Consider the following 18,873-nt stretch of genomic DNA (forward strand, 5'->3'; position numbering starts at 1 on the left):
TGAACTTTTGTGGATATGAGTTGAACCTTTAGGATATGAATTGAAATTTTGGTTTATGTATTGGAATTTTAGTTTATAAATTGAAATTTTAGGATATGACTTGAACTTTTGTGGATATGAGTTGAACCTTTAGGATATGAATTGAAATTTTGGTTTATGTATTGGAATTTTAGTTTATAAATTGAAATTTTAGGATTTGACTTGAACTTTTGTGGATATGAGTTGAACCTTTAGGATATGAATTGAAATTTTGGTTTATGTATTGGAATTTTAGTTTATAAATTGAAATTTTAGGATTTGACTTGAACTTTTGTGGATATGAGTTGAACCTTTAGGATATGAATTGAAATTTTGGTTTATGTATTGGAATTTTAGTTTATAAATTGAAATTTTAGGATTTGACTTGAACTTTTGTGGATATGAGTTGAACCTTTAGGATATGAATTGAAATTTTGGTTTATGTATTGGAATTTTAGTTTATAAATTGAAATTTTAGGATTTGACTTGAATTTTTGTGGATATGAGTTGAACCTTTGGTATATGAATTAAAATTTTGGTTTATGTCTTGGAATTTTAGTTTATAAATTGAAGTTTTAGAATTTTAGAATTTGACTTAAACATTTGTGGATATGAGTTGAACCTTTAGGATATGAATTGAAATTTTGGTTTGTGTATTAGAATTGTAGTTTATAAATTGAAATTTTAGGATATAACTTGAACTTTTGTGAATATGAGTTGAACCTTTAAGAAAAGAATTGAAATTTTGGTTTTTGTATTGGAATTTTAGTTTATAAATTGAAATTTTAAGATTTGAGTTGAACTTTTGTGGATATGAGTTGAACCTTTAGGATATGACTTGAAATTTTAATTTATATATTGGAAATTTAGTTTATAAATTGAAATTTTAGGATTTGACTTGAACTTTTGTGGATATGAGTTGAACCTTTAGGATATGAATTGAAATTTTGGTTTGTGTATTAGAATTGTTTGATAAATTGAAATTTTAGGATTTGACTTGAACTTTTGTGGATATGAGTTGAACCTTTAGGATATGAATTGAAATTTTGGTTTATATATTGGAATTTTAGTTTATAAATTGAAATTTTAGGATTTGACTTGAACTTTTGTGGATATGAGTTGAACCTTTAGGATATCAATTGAAATTTTGGTTTGTGTATTGGAATTGTAGTTTATAATTTGAAATTTTAGGATTTGACTTGAACTTTTGTGGATATGAATTGAAATTTTGGTTTATGTATTGGAATTTTAGTTTATAAATTGAAATTTTAGGATTTGACTGGAACTTTTATGGATACGAGTTGAACCTTTAGGATATGAATTGAAATTTTGGTTTATGTATTGGAATTTTAGTTTATAAATTGAAATTTTTGGATTTGACTTGAACTTTTGTGGATATGAGTGAACCTTTATGATATGAATTGAAATTTTGGTTTATGTATTGAAATTTTAGTTTATAAATTGAAATTTTAGGATTTGACTTGAACATTTATGGATATGAGTTGAACCTTTAAGATATGAATTGAAATTTTGGATTATGTATTGGAATTTTAGTTTATAAATTGAAATTTTAGGATATGACTTGTACTTTGGTGGATATAAGTTGAACCTTTAGGATATGAATTGAAATTTTTGTTTATGTATTGGAATTTTAGTTTATAAATTGATATTTTAGGATTTGATTTTAACTTTTGTGGATATGAGTTGAACCTTTAGGATATGAATTGAAATTTTGGTTTATGTATTGGAAGTTTAGTTTATAAATTGAAATTTTAGGATTTGACTTGAACTTTTGTGGATATGAGTTGAACCTTTAGGATATGAATTGAAATTTTGGTTTAGGTATTGGAATTTTAGTATATAAATTGAACTTTTAGGATATGACTTGAACTTTTGCGGATATAAGTTGAACCTTTAGGATATGAATTGAAATTTTGGTTTATGTATTGGAATTTTAGTATAAAAATTGAACTTTTAGGATATGACTTGAACTTTTGTGGATATAAGTTGAACCTTTAGGATATGAATTGAACTTTTGGTTAATGTATTGGAGTTTTAGTTTATAAATTGAAATTTTAGTATTTGACTTGAACTTTTGTGGATATGAGTTGAACCTTTAGGATATAAATTGAAATTTTGGTTTGTGTATTGGAATTTTAGTTGATAAATTGAATTTTTAGGATTTGACTTGAACTTTTGTAGATACGAGTTGAACATTTAGGATATGAATTTAAATTTTGGTTTATGTATTGGAATATTAGTTTATAAATTGAAATTTTAGGATTTGACTTGAACTTTTGTGGATACAAGTTGAACCTTTAGGATATGAATTGAAATTTTAATTTATGTATTGGAATTTTAGTTTCTAAATTGAAATTATAGGATTTGACTTGAATTTTTGTGGATATGAGTTGAACCATTAGTATATGAATTGAAATTTTGGTTTATGTCTTGGAATTTTAGTTTATAAATTGAAGTTTTAGAATTTTAGAATTTGACTTGAACATTTGTGGATATGAGTTGAACCTATAGGATATGAATTGAAATTTTGGTTTGTGTATTGGAATTGTAGTTTATAAATTGAAATTTTAGGATATAACTTGAACTTTTGTGGATATGAGTTGAACCTTTAAGATATGAATTGAAATTTTGGGTTTTTATTGGAATTTTAGTTTATAAATTGAAATTTTAGGATTTGAGTTGAACTTTTGTGGATATGAGTTGAACCTTTAGGATATGACTTGAAATTTTACTTTATATATTGGAAATTTAGTTTATAAATTGAAATTTTAGGATTTGACTTGAACTTTTGTGGATATGAGTTGAACCTTTAGGAAATGAATTGAAATTTTGGTTTGTGTATTAGAATTGATTGATAAATTTATATTTTAGGATTTGACTTGAACTTTTGTGGATATGAGTTGAACCTTTAGGATATGAATTGAAATTTTGGTTTATATATTGGAATTTTAGTTTATAAATTGAAATTTTAGGATTTGACTTGAACTTTTGTGGATATGAGTTGAACCTTTAGGATATGAATTGAAATTTTGGTTTATGTATTGGATTTTAGTTTATAAATTGAAATTTTAGAATATGACTTGAACTTTTGTGGATATGAGTTGAACCTTTAGGATATGAATTGAAATTTTGGTTTATGTATTGAAATTTTAGTTTATAAATTGAAATTTTAGGATTTGACTTGAACTTTTGTGGATATGAGTTGAACCTTTAGGATATGAATTGAAATTTTGGTTTATGTATTGGAATTTTAGTTTATAAATTGAAATTTTAGGATATGACTTGAACTTTTGTGGATATGAGTTGAACCTTTAGGATATGAATTGAAATTTTGGTTTATGTATTGGAATTTTAGTTTATAAATTGAAATTTTAGGATTTGACTTGAACTTTTGTGGATATGAGTTGAACCTTTAGGATATGAATTGAAATTTTGGTTTATGTATTGGAATTTTAGTTTATAAATTGAAATTTTAGGATTTGATTTGAACTTTTGTGGATATGAGTTGAACCTTTAGGATATGAATTGAAATTTTTGTTTATGTATTGGAAGTTTAGTTTATAAATTGAAATTTTAGGATTTGATTTGAACTTTTGTGGATATGAGTTGAACCTTTAGGATATGAATTGAAATTTTGGTTTATGTATTGGAATTTTAGTATATAAATTGAAATTTTAGGATATGACTTGAACTTTTGTGGATATGAGTTGAACCTTTAGGATATGAATTGAACTTTTGGTTAATGTATTGGAGTTTTAGTTTATAAATTGAAATTTTAGTATTTGACTTGAACTTTTGTGGATATGAGTTGAACCTTTAGGATATAAATTGAAATTTTGGTTTGTGTATTGGAATTTTAGTTGATAAATTGAATTTTTAAGATTTGACTTGAACTTTTGTAGATATGAGTTGAACATTTAGGATATGAATTTAAATTTTGGTTTATGTATTGGAATTTTAGTTTATAAATTGAAATTTTAGGATTTGACTTGAACTTTTGTGGATACAAGTTGAACCTTTAGGATATGAATTGAAATTTTAATTTATGTATTGGAATTTTAGTTTCTAAATTGAAATTATAGGATTTGACTTGAATTTTTGTGGATATGAGTTGAACCTTTAGTATATGAATTGAAATTTTGGTTTATGTCTTGGAATTTTAGTTTATAAATTGAAGTTTTAGAATTTTAGAATTTGACTTGAACTTTTGTGGATATGAGTTGAACCTTTAGGATATGAATTGAAATTTTTTTTTGTGTATTGGAATTGTAGTTTATAAATTGAAATTTTAGGATATAACTTGAACTTTTGTGGATATGAGTTGAACCTTTAAGATATGAATTGAAATTTTGGTTTATGTATTGGAAGTTTAGTTTATAAATTGAAATTTTAGGATTTGACTTGAACTTTTGTGGATATGAGTTGAACCTTTAGGATATGAATTGAAATTTTGGTTTAGGTATTGGAATTTTAGTATATAAATTGAACTTTTAGGATATGACTTGAACTTTTGCGGATATGAGTTGAACCTTTAGGATATGAATTGAACTTTTGGTTAATGTATTGGAGTTTTAGTTTATAAATTGAAATTTTAGTATTTGACTTGAACTTTTGTGGATATGAGTTGAACCTTTAGGATATAAATTGAAATTTTGGTTTGTGTATTGGAATTTTAGTTGATAAATTGAATTTTTAGGATTTGACTTGAACTTTTGTAGATATGAGTTGAACATTTAGGATATGAATTTAAATTTTGGTTTATGTATTGGAATTTTAGTTTATAAATTGAAATTTTAGGATTTGACTTGAACTTTTGTGGATACAAGTTGAACCTTTAGGATATGAATTGAAATTTTAATTTATGTATTGGAATTTTAGTTTCTAAATTGAAATTATAGGATTTGACTTGAATTTTTGTGGATATGAGTTGAACCTTTAGTATATGAATTGAAATTTTGGTTTATGTCTTGGAATTTTAGTTTATAAATTGAAGTTTTAGAATTTTAGAATTTGACTTGAACTTTTGTGGATATGAGTTGAACCTTTAGGATATGAATTGAAATTTTTTTTTGTGTATTGGAATTGTAGTTTATAAATTGAAATTTTAGGATATAACTTGAACTTTTGTGGATATGAGTTGAACCTTTAAGATATGAATTGAAATTTTGGTTTATGTATTGGAATTTTAGTTTATAAATTGAAATTTTAGGATTTGACTTGAACTTTTGTGGATATGAATTGAAATTTTGGTTTATGTAATGGAATTTTAGTTTGTGTATTGGAATTGTAGTTTATAAATTGAAATTTTTGGATATGACTTGAAATTTTTTGGATATGAGTGGAACCTTTAAGATATGAATTGAAATTTTGGTTTATGTATTGAAATTTTAGTTTATAAATTGAAATTTTAGTATTTGGCTTGAACTTTTGTGGATATGAATTGAAATTTTGGTTTATGTAATGGAATTTTAGTTTATAAATTGAAATTTTAGGATTTGACTTGAACTTTTGTGGATATGAGTTGAACATTTAGGATATGAATTGAATTTTTTGCTTATGTATTGGAATTTTAGTTTATAAATTTGAAATTTTAGGATATGTGTCACGACCCAAATCCCAAACCCGATCGTGATGGCGACTCTCGTGAAGACAAGGCCAGCCAACAAAACAAACGCTTCTTTTAACAGTTATTTAACATCTATAAAGCTAAAACATGATTAGCATAATCAAAAGTGCGGAAAACAACGATAACAACTGGGAACCATCCCGTCACAGCCCGACATCGGGGTGTCACTAGTCATGAGCTACTACAGAATTCACTAAAGAACTACAAGTCGGGAAATGGGAAAAAAAGTCTGAAATTAATATGAACAACATAAAATAAGGGAGAAGATCTGGTGCCACGGACGCTAGCGGTCACCTGGCTCAACTACAATAACAAATCTTCAATCCTCTAATAAGCCGCTACCGAGTGAACAATACCTGCAACTGCACGCGAGATGCAGGGAGTAAAGTGAGTACTTCCAACTCAGTGGTAATAAGAGTAAATAATAACTGAAGGCAAGAAACCACGTAAGAGCACTCCACCATGCAATATGGGGCAACACAACCATTTGAGAAAACAATAAGTCCTGGAAAATTCCTTAGAAAATATCTGCCTCGGTTTAAAATCACTTTCGAAAATATCATTTTTCCAACAATTTAAGCCAGTAAATGCAGGACAGGTAGTGCAAGTTAGCACAAAAGTCAACCTCTCGGGCACAAGTAAGTATGTCTAATTGAACTCATAACTCGCCCTTCAGGCAATATTCTTACCGCTGGTCAGCCACTGTTACCTGACCCATATTGTCACGACCCAATTTTCTAACCCGGTCGTGATGGCGCCTCTCGTGAAGACAAGGCCAGCCAACTAACCCAAATCATATCTTTAACAATTATTAAACTTAAATGAATAAATAAATACAGCTTAACGACAATAATAACCAGTGTTTAAAGCCCAACATAACCCGACCGGGGTGTCACAAGTCACGAGCATCTAAAGATATCCTGAACACAAATACAGGGCCAATAATATACAAAATTAAATTCTGAAATTCTAAAGACAATGTCCGGTGCCGCGAACGCTGGCGGTAACCTTGCTCAGCTACAATAGTAATACCTTCAATGAGCTAATATCCTGCTACCGGGTGATCAATACCTGCAGCTGCACGCGAGGTGCAGGGAATAAAGTGAGTACTCCGACCCAGTGAGTAATAAAAGTAACTACAGTCCGAAGATAAGAAAATCCAGTAAATACACAAAGTAAGCTAAAATCCAAATATACAGCAACATATGGAACTGAGCAGCTAAACAACAGTATAAATACAAATACATGAATGCAATGCAATGCATATGATGGTACATTCCAGTACCCACTGCGGCATGCAGCCCGAGCCATCCATATTTATATATCGTCGACGGTGCTCACTGGGGGTGTGTACAGACTCCGGGGGGGATCCTACAGCCCAAGCGCAATATCTTGGTCAGTCATTGTTACCTGACCGGTCAGCCCATTGTTACCTGACCAATTTACATCATACAGTGCCATTGTTACCACTGTTTCAAGTATATATCATGCAGTGCCATTGTTACCACTGTTTCAAGTATATCATACAGTGCCATTGTTACCACTGTTTCAAGTATATCATACAGTGTCATTTTTACCACTGTTTCAAGTATATCATACAGTGTCATTGGACTCCGAAGGGACTCGTACAGCCCAAGAGCAATATCTTGGTCAGTCATTGTTACCTGACCGGTCAACCCATTGTTACCTGACCAATTTACATAATACAGTGCCATTGTTACAACTGTTTCAAGTATATCATACAGTTTCATTGTTACCACTGTTTCAAGTATATCATACAGTGTCATTGTTACCACTGTTTCAAGTATATCATACAGTGTCATTGTTACCACTGTTTCGAGTATATCATACAGTGTCATTGTTACCATTGTTTCAAGTCACTTTATAATCAGTCCAGAAAATAATATAATAAGCCCCTTGGGCATTTACAAAATAGAAGTTTCCCGCCCGAAACACATTTAAAATGTCATTTGAGTTTTCAACACTTAGAATTACGGCTAAGTTTGCAAAACAGTAATTAAAACTGTAACGACCTGACCGGTTGTTTTGAGCTCCGGCGCGTCATTCAGTAGTTTGAGGCCATGAGCGGCTTCATCTCAGGTATATTTACTTGTGTGTATGGTCAGAATTAAAATTCAGGAAGTTTGGACTCAAATCTAAATTGAAATTCTCATTTTGAAAGCTTAAAATTGAAGAAATGAACTAGGATTGGAATTTTGAGTAAATGACCTCGGAAATGGGATCCGAAGGTTTCAGCAAGTTCGTATGATGATTTCGGACTTGGGCGTATGCCCGTATCGGGTTTTGGATAACCCGGGAGCGTTTTGGCGCCTATTGTGGAAGATAGCATTTTAGAAGAAATTGCATCAGTTTGGTTTAAAAGATAGCATTTCAGTTTGATGTCCGTTTGGGATTCCGAGATTGGGAGTAGCTCCGTATGGTGATTTTGGATTTGGGAGCATGATCGGAAGTGAATTCGGAGGTCCGTAGGTCATTTTGGAGTCGTTCGGCTAAAGAGGGAAAATTGAAGGTTTTTGAGAAAATTTGGCCGGAAGTGGAAATTTTGATATCGGATTCGAAATGCGAATTTTATGGTTTGGATAGCTTCGTTAGGTTATTTGGGACATAGGAGTGTGTCCGGAATATTTTTGTGTTGAAATATATGAATTATGTGAAAAATTTGAAGAATTTTGATATTTAATATTGTTAAAGTTGACTTTGGTCAACATTTTTGGTAAACGTACCCGGACCCGTGATTTTTTGGTCTTGAAAGGTCCATAGAAAAATATGGGAGTTGAACATGTTTCCGGAATCGAATTTCGAGGTCCCAGGCCCGAGAAATGAATTTTTATGTGAAATTGTTTTCTGAAAATGTTTAAGGAAAATGAAAATGAAATTTGATCAGAAAGTAATGGTATCGGGCTCGTATTTTGGTTCCGATGTCCGGTAAAGGTCATATATGTTGGTTAAGCACTTCCTGTAAAGTTTGGTTACAAACGGACGTTGTTTGACGGGTTTCGGCCTTAAATTGGAAAATTTAAAAGTTTATGAAATTTGAAAGAATTCTTGGATTTAAGGCTCAAATCATTGATTTTGATGTTATTTTGGCGATTTGATCGCTCGAGCAAGTTTGTGTGATGTTTTAGAGTTAGTGTTCATATTTGGTTTGGAGCCCCGAGGGCTCGGGAGTGTTTCGGAGGTGTCTCGGAGTGATTTCGGACTTAGGAAAAATTGCAGAAAATTGCAGAAATTCGGCTACGAGTAGTCCAGTTTGGAAGCTCATATCTTGTAATCTATAAGAAATCAGAAAAAGTGCAAAACACAAAAGTTGTAGCCCATACATTCTAGGTTTCGGAAAGTTAAACCATTTTCGATTTGGATATCATCTTAGAAAGTTACGATGGATCGAAAAGGGCTGCTGGAGCAATTTCGGCAGAATTTACGATGCACTTTAGAAGCTCATATCTCGGGATATATAAAGAGTTATGTGGTGTGCAACCTATCAAATTAAATCTCTTTGAGTCTAGTTTCTAAATCATCAAACCGTTTGTCATTTGAATATTTATACAAGACGTTATGGGTGTTTAAACAGAAGGTGTCCGACAAGGAACAATTTTAATAGGATGTACAACCTGTATAGCACAAGTGCAAGGTACAACTCGACGAAGCACAGACAGATTCTTTTATACACGGATTTAGCTCACTTTTCTTCATTTCTTCAAAGGATGGACGATTTTTGGGGAGCTTCAAGAGGGGATTTTCATCATCAATGTGAAGGTAAGTTATCCCCACCTATTTTGAGTTAGGTACATCAATTATGTATGGATTTGAGCATGAAAATTGTAGAAAAATTGAGGATTTTGGCCTAGGGATTTGAAAATAAGATTTGGTGATTTGAGGGGTCAAATGAACTCCGATTTTGGTAAATTTTATATGTATGGACTCGTGGCGAGACGAGGAATCCGGTGATGTGACTTTCGTAATTTTTCAAGAAGTGGGCCCGGGGCTCGGGTTTTGCTAATTTCGGGATTTTCGACATTTTTCGAGTATTTTCGATTGGGTTATATTCTCTTAGCCTATTGTGACGCATTCGTTGTGCTTTTGACTAGATTCGATGCGTGAAGAGGTCGATTCAAGAGGAAAGGGCATTGCGGACTAGTCTACGGCCGGTTAGAGGTGAGTAATAGATATAAATGCTGTTATGAGGATTTGAATCCCCGGACTTTCACATTGTAACGCTATATTGAGGCGTGACACGCACTCCATGGCGAGTACGGGGTCGGATACTATTGGGGATTGTGACTTGGTCCATCTCGTGTGATGTTTATACTATACTAGTGATTAATACACATACTTCATTGATATTACGGGGCTTGATGCCATGTTTGGGGCCTTGTGCCGATTTGTAAAATCCTTCGAGGATTGATATTACTGCTTAGCATGATTTGCATATCATTTAATTTCAGTCCAAGGTTTTAAATGTTGTTTTGCAAACTCAGCCATAATTCTAAGTGTTGAAAACTTAAATGATATTTTTAAATGTATTCCGGGCTGGGAACTTCTGTTTTGTAAATGCCCAAGGGGCTTATTATATTATTTTCTGGACTGATTATAAAGTGACTTGAAACAGTGGTAACAATGACACTGTGTGATATACTTGAAATAGTGGTAACAATGACACTGGATGATATACTTGAACAGTGGTAACAATGGCACTGTATGATATAAATTGGTCAGGTAACAATGGCTGACCGGTCAGGTAACAATGACTGACCAAGATATTGATCTTCTCCCTCCTATCCTATCTCTTTATTTCCGCATTATCAGACTTTGGATATACCATGTATTAGGATGATATTCTGTATTCTAGAGGCTCAAATTCGTGACACCGGGTCCCAGTGAGATTATATTGTGTATTTTGTTAAATTCTTCAGTACTTTAATCTTGCTTAATTGATATTTCTTTCCGCTATTTTTGATAAATTGGGTTAAGTGTTGAATAATGGTCGGGCTTGCCTAGTAGTGTGCTGGGTGCCATCACGACCGGGATTTGGGTCGTGACAAGTTGGTATCAGAGCCTAGGTTACTTGGTCTGGCGAGTCATGAGCCGGTTTAGTAGAGTCTCGCGGATCGGTACGGAGACGTCTGTACTTATCCTCGAGAGGCTGCCGAACCTTTAGGAAAACTTCACATTCTTGAATTCTTATCGTGCGTCCTTGATTCAGCTTGAAAAGAAACTTTTGAAATTCCTTCCGCGTGATCGTATGCACCAACGGGCGCTCAGTATCAGATGTGTCTCGATGGCTTTGATTCCCCGATCGAGGGGCGAGGTGTAATCTCTGTGAGTTTGAAGTTAGACCAGTCTGGAGGACTTGAGGCCAAATCTTTGCCAATGGCTTGAGCACCGAGGTGCTGATTTTGTGAGCAAGTGTTTTGAACTCATATGTTCATTATTGTCCTTGTTAGCCGGAATGGCGGTTGGATATCCACGTGATGAGTATGTTAGTGTTGCGAGGTGTATTTGTACGACTTGGTAGTGGCGAAGAAGCCTACTGGATAGTAGATGAACTGTTAAGTGATTCGTTTCTTATTGTGATCTGTTGAGTAGCCCGAGTTATGGGCGCGTGAAGAATATTTTTTCGTGTCTCCTAGTTAGATAAGTCTGGGAGCTGAGATCGCTTCCGTAAATGTATTATGACGAAATCGTTGAGTCAAGGAGACCACCTTGAAGGTCGAAAATATTAAAGAAAGAATATGTTCCTACTTGGTTGAATAGCCCAATAATGGAGGGTTGAAGGGTATTTTCTATGTGTTATGATTCAAATAGGTGCAACGCATGTCCATGTATCAATTTAGATTTATGTAATTGATATGCATTGTGATGCTTTGTCAAGTTGTGGATGTGTTGTTAGGATGGTTTTGGTGATTCTCTGGCAGGTGGATAGGACCAATTACAAAGGAGGCTCTGCCAAAATTTTTGAAAAATTTAGGACTTAGTAAAAAAAAAAAAATTGGTCGCCTAGAGAGTGGGCTTAACTGTTGTGTGAGTAAATGCAAGAATTGCAGAAGAGTTAAAATTCCAGATGATTCGTGTTTCCACGAGCTTATGATGGAGTGAGTTTAATCTCACCATGATATTACGACAACAATAGAGTATATGTGTTGTGATCTATGGCTTCGAGCCAAGTTGGGGAGCTTGCTGTTGATTAGCTGATTGCACGGTTTATTACCTGCGTGAATTCTGGTTATTGGCGTATTGGTGGGTTATTGCAGCTACGGAAAAGGACCATGAGTGGTAATTTGAGTAAATGAATTGTTGGATGCATGCTATGGTTAGCCTTATTGGCTCATGTTCAGACTTGAGGGAAGATTCATGATTTATGCCTCGTATAGGTGCAGGCTTCGAGGGAAGTGATCCCTCTAGGTGCTTTATCGAGAGGGTATTCATATGTTATAAAATTCAGTAGAGTTGGTTGCATTCGGGGCCAAGTCAGAGCTGGGTGGCTCTCAATAGCGGTCCTAGTTAATTCAAGAGGTAAAGTGTGGTGCCTAATGATTTTGAGTCTATAAGTACGGTTAAGAGTCAAGCTTTTGAAGCAGCTTATGAAGAAAGGCACAGAATGTTCTATGATGTTTTGACTTGCGGTGTAGCATTTGAGAGACATGAAATGGTCATGGTATTTGAGACAGCATGGTCTCGTGATTTAAGGTCACTCGGGGTGAGTTTGGTTGAAATAAGTTAGGTGTTAAAGGGAGATATTATTATTTCTAAGGCAATCAAGGATAAATTGGAAGGAAGTAGATTGATTAGCCATAGTTGAGTTGGTATACTGGTGTCAGTGATCGGTTCGTTCAGCGTGATCGAGTTATGCATGTGAGGCTTGTCGGCCGCAGTGATTGATGTTTGTCGGCCGCAGTGATTGATGTTATTCTGAATCATTCTTCTGTTAGGGCCTGTTATGAGTAGGCGGATCCCGGAAAGGGTTATGGCGGCTTGGACCACTACTTAGAGATTGGCATATTCGACGGTTATGAGAATTCGCCTGTATGTTGCTATAGTTCTCCTTAAGTGAGTTAAATGGAAGGTCTTATGTGATGAAGTATTAGCCTATCAGCGGTTCAAGAGTTGTGATGGAAATCGCGTCTATCGTATATTGGCATGTGAGGTGCAGTGAGTGGTATGGAATTTGAAGTAAGGACCAAGGTTGCAGTTTGGTTAATGACTATAATGTCACGATCTCGGATGAGCAGTATATGAGTTTCAGTGTTTTGAGTAAGATGGGTATTGACGTCAGTATCACCTGAGGTCGGTGTTCTGTGAGAAAGGCTTTGCATCCTGGTTAGGGATTCTTGATCGCTTTTCAGCGTTAGTGCAGCCGGTGGTTTGGATGTGCAGACCCGTTAATTATTTCGGAAGATGGTGGGAGCTTGTCCCACAGGAATATTGTATAAGTGTGACATGTAGTCACTTGATTAATTAGAAATTTAAACCAAGTATGAGGATTTTGGTAATATCATCCATTTGAGAATTTATGCCTGGAGGGCACTCTGTTTATTGGGTTATGGACCTGTGAAAGATTATTGGCCTAGCTTGGCACGATCAGGATCGACTTGAGGTCGGTGGATAGATTTAAATGTAGAAGTGAGCCTTACGTCAAGCCAGTTGTGTTTATTTCAGCAATGCGCTCTTTATGAAAGGATAGTCACAGTCTTATTTCGTGGTCAGCTAATTTATGTAAAGATATATTGCGCCGTATGAGTTGTGAGACGGCTTGGTAAATTCCTTTTGTGTTGAGGTTCCGCTCAGCGGTGATATTATATGAGCAAGATGGCTCTTGAGACTTAGATCATGTATCATACCTCAGTTGTGCTTGAGTTTGTAGCCTATAGAGCTATATGTTTCCTTGGGAATGGTATTATGCACCTTAGTGTGTTTATGACCGATATCCGGTGTTTTGATGTGATGAACTTTTTAGCTCAACATATATCTCCTTATGTGAGTTCTATATGTGGATCGGGTGGCACACCGCCATGGGTATGTTGTTTGGATCGGGTTGCACGCCGCAACAATGCGATGTTCAGTTCAGTGCCCATATTTGCTTTTGTGTGTTTTGTTTCCCTGTTTTCTGAGGAAGTCTATGTTAGTGTGCGAGTTGAGTAGTTCCTTCTAGAGTTCGCCTTCCTTTTGTATCGCGTTCGAATTGATAGCATACTGGCACATTGTGGCGTCTTGTGGGATTTTTGATTATGTCTGAGGTAGCTTATTGCCTGATTAGTTCGTACTGGGTGAGACCAGGTTACTAGATTTGGGGTCAGTGCAAACTGATTATATGAAGTATATTATAGAGCAAAGATCATTCTTTGGTTTGGGACAAGGTAATGGAACTTGTCAGAAGTGTAGATCTAATGAATTGTTGATTCAGTAGTTGGTTGTGAATTTCGACACATCTCTTCAGTCGTATCGGTGTAAAAAATAATAATAATAATAATAATAATAATAAAATAAACTAGAGCAAGACCTGTGTAGATCATGAGATGCAATGGGAGCATCAGATTCATGAAATTCCGACTATTATGTTTAAAGAATGTTATTGTGGTTCTATGAGTAAAGTGATGCAAAGTGTGAATTCAGCAAAGTTATGCAGTCATGTTTGGGTACAGCGTGTGGAGATTGATATGGTGGTCGTATGATGGAAACAGGCTTGGCAGGGAAATTCAGGATGTTGGAATTGGGCCTAATGGCTTATTTGCTTGAATAAATAAGTATATCTACAGAATTATCGAGCTAATGTGCTCAACGGAGTAGTGGTAGCATGGGAAGGTGCATGATGTGTTAAACAAGTGATTTCAGACTACTTCAGTGTAGTTCTCAGCACGTTCGAGGACGAACGTATGTTTAAGTGGGGGAGATTATAACGACCTGACCGTTCGTTTTTGAGCTCCGGTACGTCATTCAGCAATTTGAGGCCATGAGCGGCTTCATCTTAGGTATATTGACTTGTGTGTATGGTCAGAATTAAAATTCAGGAAGTTTGGAGTCAAATCTAAATGGAAATTCTCATTTTGAAAGCTTAAAATTGAAGAAATGAACTAGGATTGGAATTTTGAGTAAATGACCTCGGAATTGGGATCTGAAGGTTTCAGCAGGTTCGTATGATGATTTTGGACTTGGGCGTATACCCGGATCGGGTTTTGGATAACCCGGGAGAGTTTTGGCGCCTATTGTAGAGGATAGCATTTTAGAAGAAATTGCATCAGTTTGGTTTAAAATACATTTCAGTGTTATTGATGTCCGTTTGGGATTCTGAGATTGGGAGTAGCTCCTTATGGTGATTCTGGATTTGGGAGCGTGATCAGAAGTGAATTCGGAGGTCCGTAGGTCATTTTGGAGTCGTTCGGCTAAAGAGGGAAAATTGAAGGTTTTTGAGAAAATTTGGCCGGAAGTGGAAATTTTGATATCGGATTCGAAATGCGAATTTTATGGTTTGGATAGCTTCGTTAGGTTATTTGGGACTTAGGAGTGTGTCCGGAATATTTTTGTGTTGAAATATATGAATTATGTGAAAAATTTGAAGAATTTTGATATTTAATATTGTTAAAGTTGACTTTGGTCAACATTTTTGGTAAACGGACCCGGACCCGTGATTTTTCGGTCTTAAAAGGTCCATAGAAAAATATGGGAGTTGAACATGTTTCCGGAATCGAATTTCGAGGTCCCAGGCCCGAGAAATGAATTTTTTCGTGAAATTATTTTCTGAAAATGTTTAAGGAAAATAAAAATGAAATTTGATCAGAAAGTAATGGTATCGGGCTCGTATTTTGGTTCCGACGCCCGGTACAGGTCATATATGTTAGTTAAGCGCTTCCTGTAAAGTTTGGTTACAAACGGACGTTGTTTGACGGGTATCGGCCTTAAATTGGAAAATTTGAAAGTTTATGAAATTTGAAAGAATTCTTGAATTTAAGGCTCAAATCATTGATTTTGATGTTATTTTGGCGATTTGATCGCTCGAGAAAGTTTGTGTGATGTTTTAGAGTTAGTGTTAATATTTGGTTTGGAGCCCCGAGGGCTTGGGAATGTTTCAGAGGTGTCTCGAAGTGATTTCGGACTTAGGAAAAATTGCAGAAAATTGCAGAAATTCTACTGCAAGTAGTCCAGTTTGGAAGCTTATATCTTGTAATCTATAAGAAATCTGAAAAAGTGCAAAACACAAAAGTTGTAGCCCATACATTCTAGTTTTAGGGAAGTTAAACCATTTGCGATTTGGATATCATCTCAGAAAGTTACGATGGATCGAAAAGGGCTGCTGGAGCAATTTCGGCAGAATTTACGATGCACTTTAGAAGCTCATATCTCGGGATATATAAAGAGTTATGTGGTATACAACCTATCAAAATAAAGCTCTTTGAGTCTAGTTTCTAAATAATCAAACCGTTTGTCATTTGGATATTTATACAAGACGTTATGGGTGTTTAAACCGAAAGTGTCCGATAAGGAACAATTTTAATAGGATGTACAACTTGTATAACACAAGTGCAAGGTACAACTCGACGAAGCACAGACAGATTCTTTTATACACGGATTTAGCTCACTTTTCTTCATTTCTTCAAAGTATGGACGATTTTTGGGGAGCTTCAAGAGGGGATTTTCATCATCAATGTGAAGGTAAGTTATCCCCACCTATTTTGAGTTAAGTACATCAATTATGTATGGATTTGAGCATGAAAATTGTAGAAAAATTGAGGATTTAGGCCTAGGGATTTGAAAATAAGATTTGGTGATTTGAGGGGTCAAATGAACTCCGATTTTGGTAAATTTTATATGTACGGACTCGTGGCGAGACGATGAATCCGGTGATGTGACTTTCGTAATTTTTCGAGAAGTGGGCCCGGGGCTCGGGTTTGCTAATTTCCGGATTTTCGACATTTTTCGAGTCTTTTCAATTGGGTTATATTCCCTTAGCCTATTGTGACGTATTCATTGTGGTTTTGACTAGATTCGACGCGCGAAGAGGTCGATTCAAGAGGAAAGGGCATTGCGGACTAGTCTACGGCCGGTTAGAGGTGAGTAATAGATGTAAATGTTGTTCTGAGGGTTTAAAACCCTGGACTTTCACATCGTAACACTATATTGAGGTGTGACACGCACTCCATGGAGAGTACGGGGTCGGATACTATTGGGGATTGTGACTTGGTCCATCCCGTGTGATGTTTATACTATACTGGTGACTGATACACATACTTCATTGATATTACGGGGCTTGATGCCATGTTTGGGGCCTTGTGCTGATTTGTAAAATCCTTCGAGGATTGATATTACTGCTTAGCATGATTTGCATATCATTTAATTTCAGTCCAAGGTTTTAAATGCTGTTTTGCAAACTCAGCCATAATTCTAAGTGTTGAAAACTTAAATGATATTTTTAAATGTATTCCGGGCTGGGAACTTCTGTTTTGTAAATGCCCAAGGGGCTTATTATATTATTTTCTGGACTGATTATAAAGTGACTTGAAACAGTGGTAACAATGACACTGTGTGATATACTTGAAACAGTGGTAACAATGACACTGTGTGATATACTTGAAACAGTGGTAACAATGACACTGTGTGATATACTTGAAATAGTGGTAACAATGACACTGGATGATATACTTGAACAGTGGTAACAATGACACTGTATGATATAAATTGGTCAGGTAACAATGGCTGACCGGTCAGGTAACAATGACTGACCAAGATATTGCGTTTGGGCTGTAGGAGCCCCTCCGGAGTCTGTACACACCCCCAGTGAGCGCCGTCGATGATAAATAAATATGGATGGCTCGGGCTGCATGCCGCAGTGGGTACTGGAATGTACCATCATATACATTGCATTGCATTCATGGATTTCTATTTATACTGTTGTTTAGCTGCTCAGCTCCATATGTTGATGTATATTTGGATTTTAGCTTACTTTGTGTATTTACTGGATTTTCTTATCTTCGAACTGTAGTTATTTTTATTACTCACTGGGTCGGAGTACTCACTTTACTCCCTGCACCTTGTGTGCAGATCCAAGGCAGTCTCAGGCTCAGTAGATCCAGTTGATCAGCAGATCCAGCTTCTGGGAGTATCGAGGTAGCTGCACGGCGTTCGCAGCCATTGATCTTCTCCCTCCTATCCTATCTCTTTATTTCCGCATTATCAGACTTTGGATATACCATGTATTAGGATGATATTCTGTATTCTAGAGGCTCAAATTCGTGACACCGGGTCCCAGTGAGATTATATTGTGTATTTTGTTAAATTCTTCAGTACTTTAATCTTGTTTAATTGATATTTCTTTCCGCTATTTTTGATATATTGGGTTAAGTGTTGAATAATGGTCGGACTTGCCTAGTAGTGTGTTGGGCGCCATCACGACCGGGATTTGGGTCGTGACAAAAACCTTGGACTGAAATTAAATGATATTAATCCACTAAGGACTCTACAAGTCGGCACAAGGCCCCCAAACGTGGCATTGAGCCCAAATGTCATCAATACATGTGTGTATCAGTCGCCAACATATTATAAGTATCAATACAATGTGCGAATCAGTCGCCAATATACTATAATTATCACTCGGGATGGACCAAGTCACAATCCTCAATCATATACCACCCTGCACTTGCCATGGGATGTGTGTCACGCCTCAATATAGCGTTACTATGTGAAAATCCGGGGTTTCAAACCCTCAGAACAACAGTTGCATCAATTACTCACCTCGAACCGGCTACTTCTTTAGCTCGCGACACCTTTGCCCCTCGAATTGGCCTCCACGTGCGTCGAATCTGCCCAACGAATATGTCGCAATATGCTAAAGGGACAATACCCAATAGAAATTTTTACATCAAAATGTTCCTTATATCGCCACGAGTCTATACATACCAAATTCACAAGAATCAGAGTCCATTTGACCCCTCAAATCCCAAATTTAGAATTTCAATTTTAAGCCCTATTTTCTTACAATTTGGCTATATTTTCATGAATTTCAAGGATGATTGCACAATATAATCATGTATTTAGTTCATAGGACTTACCTTCAATCACTTCCCGTCAAAACCCCTTCAATTCCCGTCCAAAAGCTCTCAAGGTTGCTCAAAAATGGTGGAAAAATGGGTTGGGTTCGCTGATGAAATGTTAATATTTTGGAAGTACTGGTCACTGTTCACCCGCACGGTTACTGTTCA

At 35.2% G+C, this 18,873-nt stretch overlaps 1 long non-coding RNA gene across 1 annotated transcript in view; it reads left to right on the forward strand.

Annotated features, from left to right (window-relative positions):
- Window positions 1-17,996, forward strand: part of LOC138880503 (uncharacterized) — a 170,021-nt gene extending 152,025 nt beyond the window's left edge. The window contains exon 3 of the long non-coding RNA XR_011403207.1: window positions 17,717-17,996. This is a non-coding gene — a long non-coding RNA (uncharacterized lncRNA). The remainder of the gene's footprint in view (window positions 1-17,716) is intronic.
- Window positions 17,997-18,873: the final 877 nt, after the last annotated feature.

This window comes from Nicotiana sylvestris, chromosome 10 (genome assembly GCF_000393655.2).
Source record: "Nicotiana sylvestris chromosome 10, ASM39365v2, whole genome shotgun sequence".
Lineage (NCBI taxonomy): Eukaryota > Viridiplantae > Streptophyta > Magnoliopsida > Solanales > Solanaceae > Nicotiana > Nicotiana sylvestris.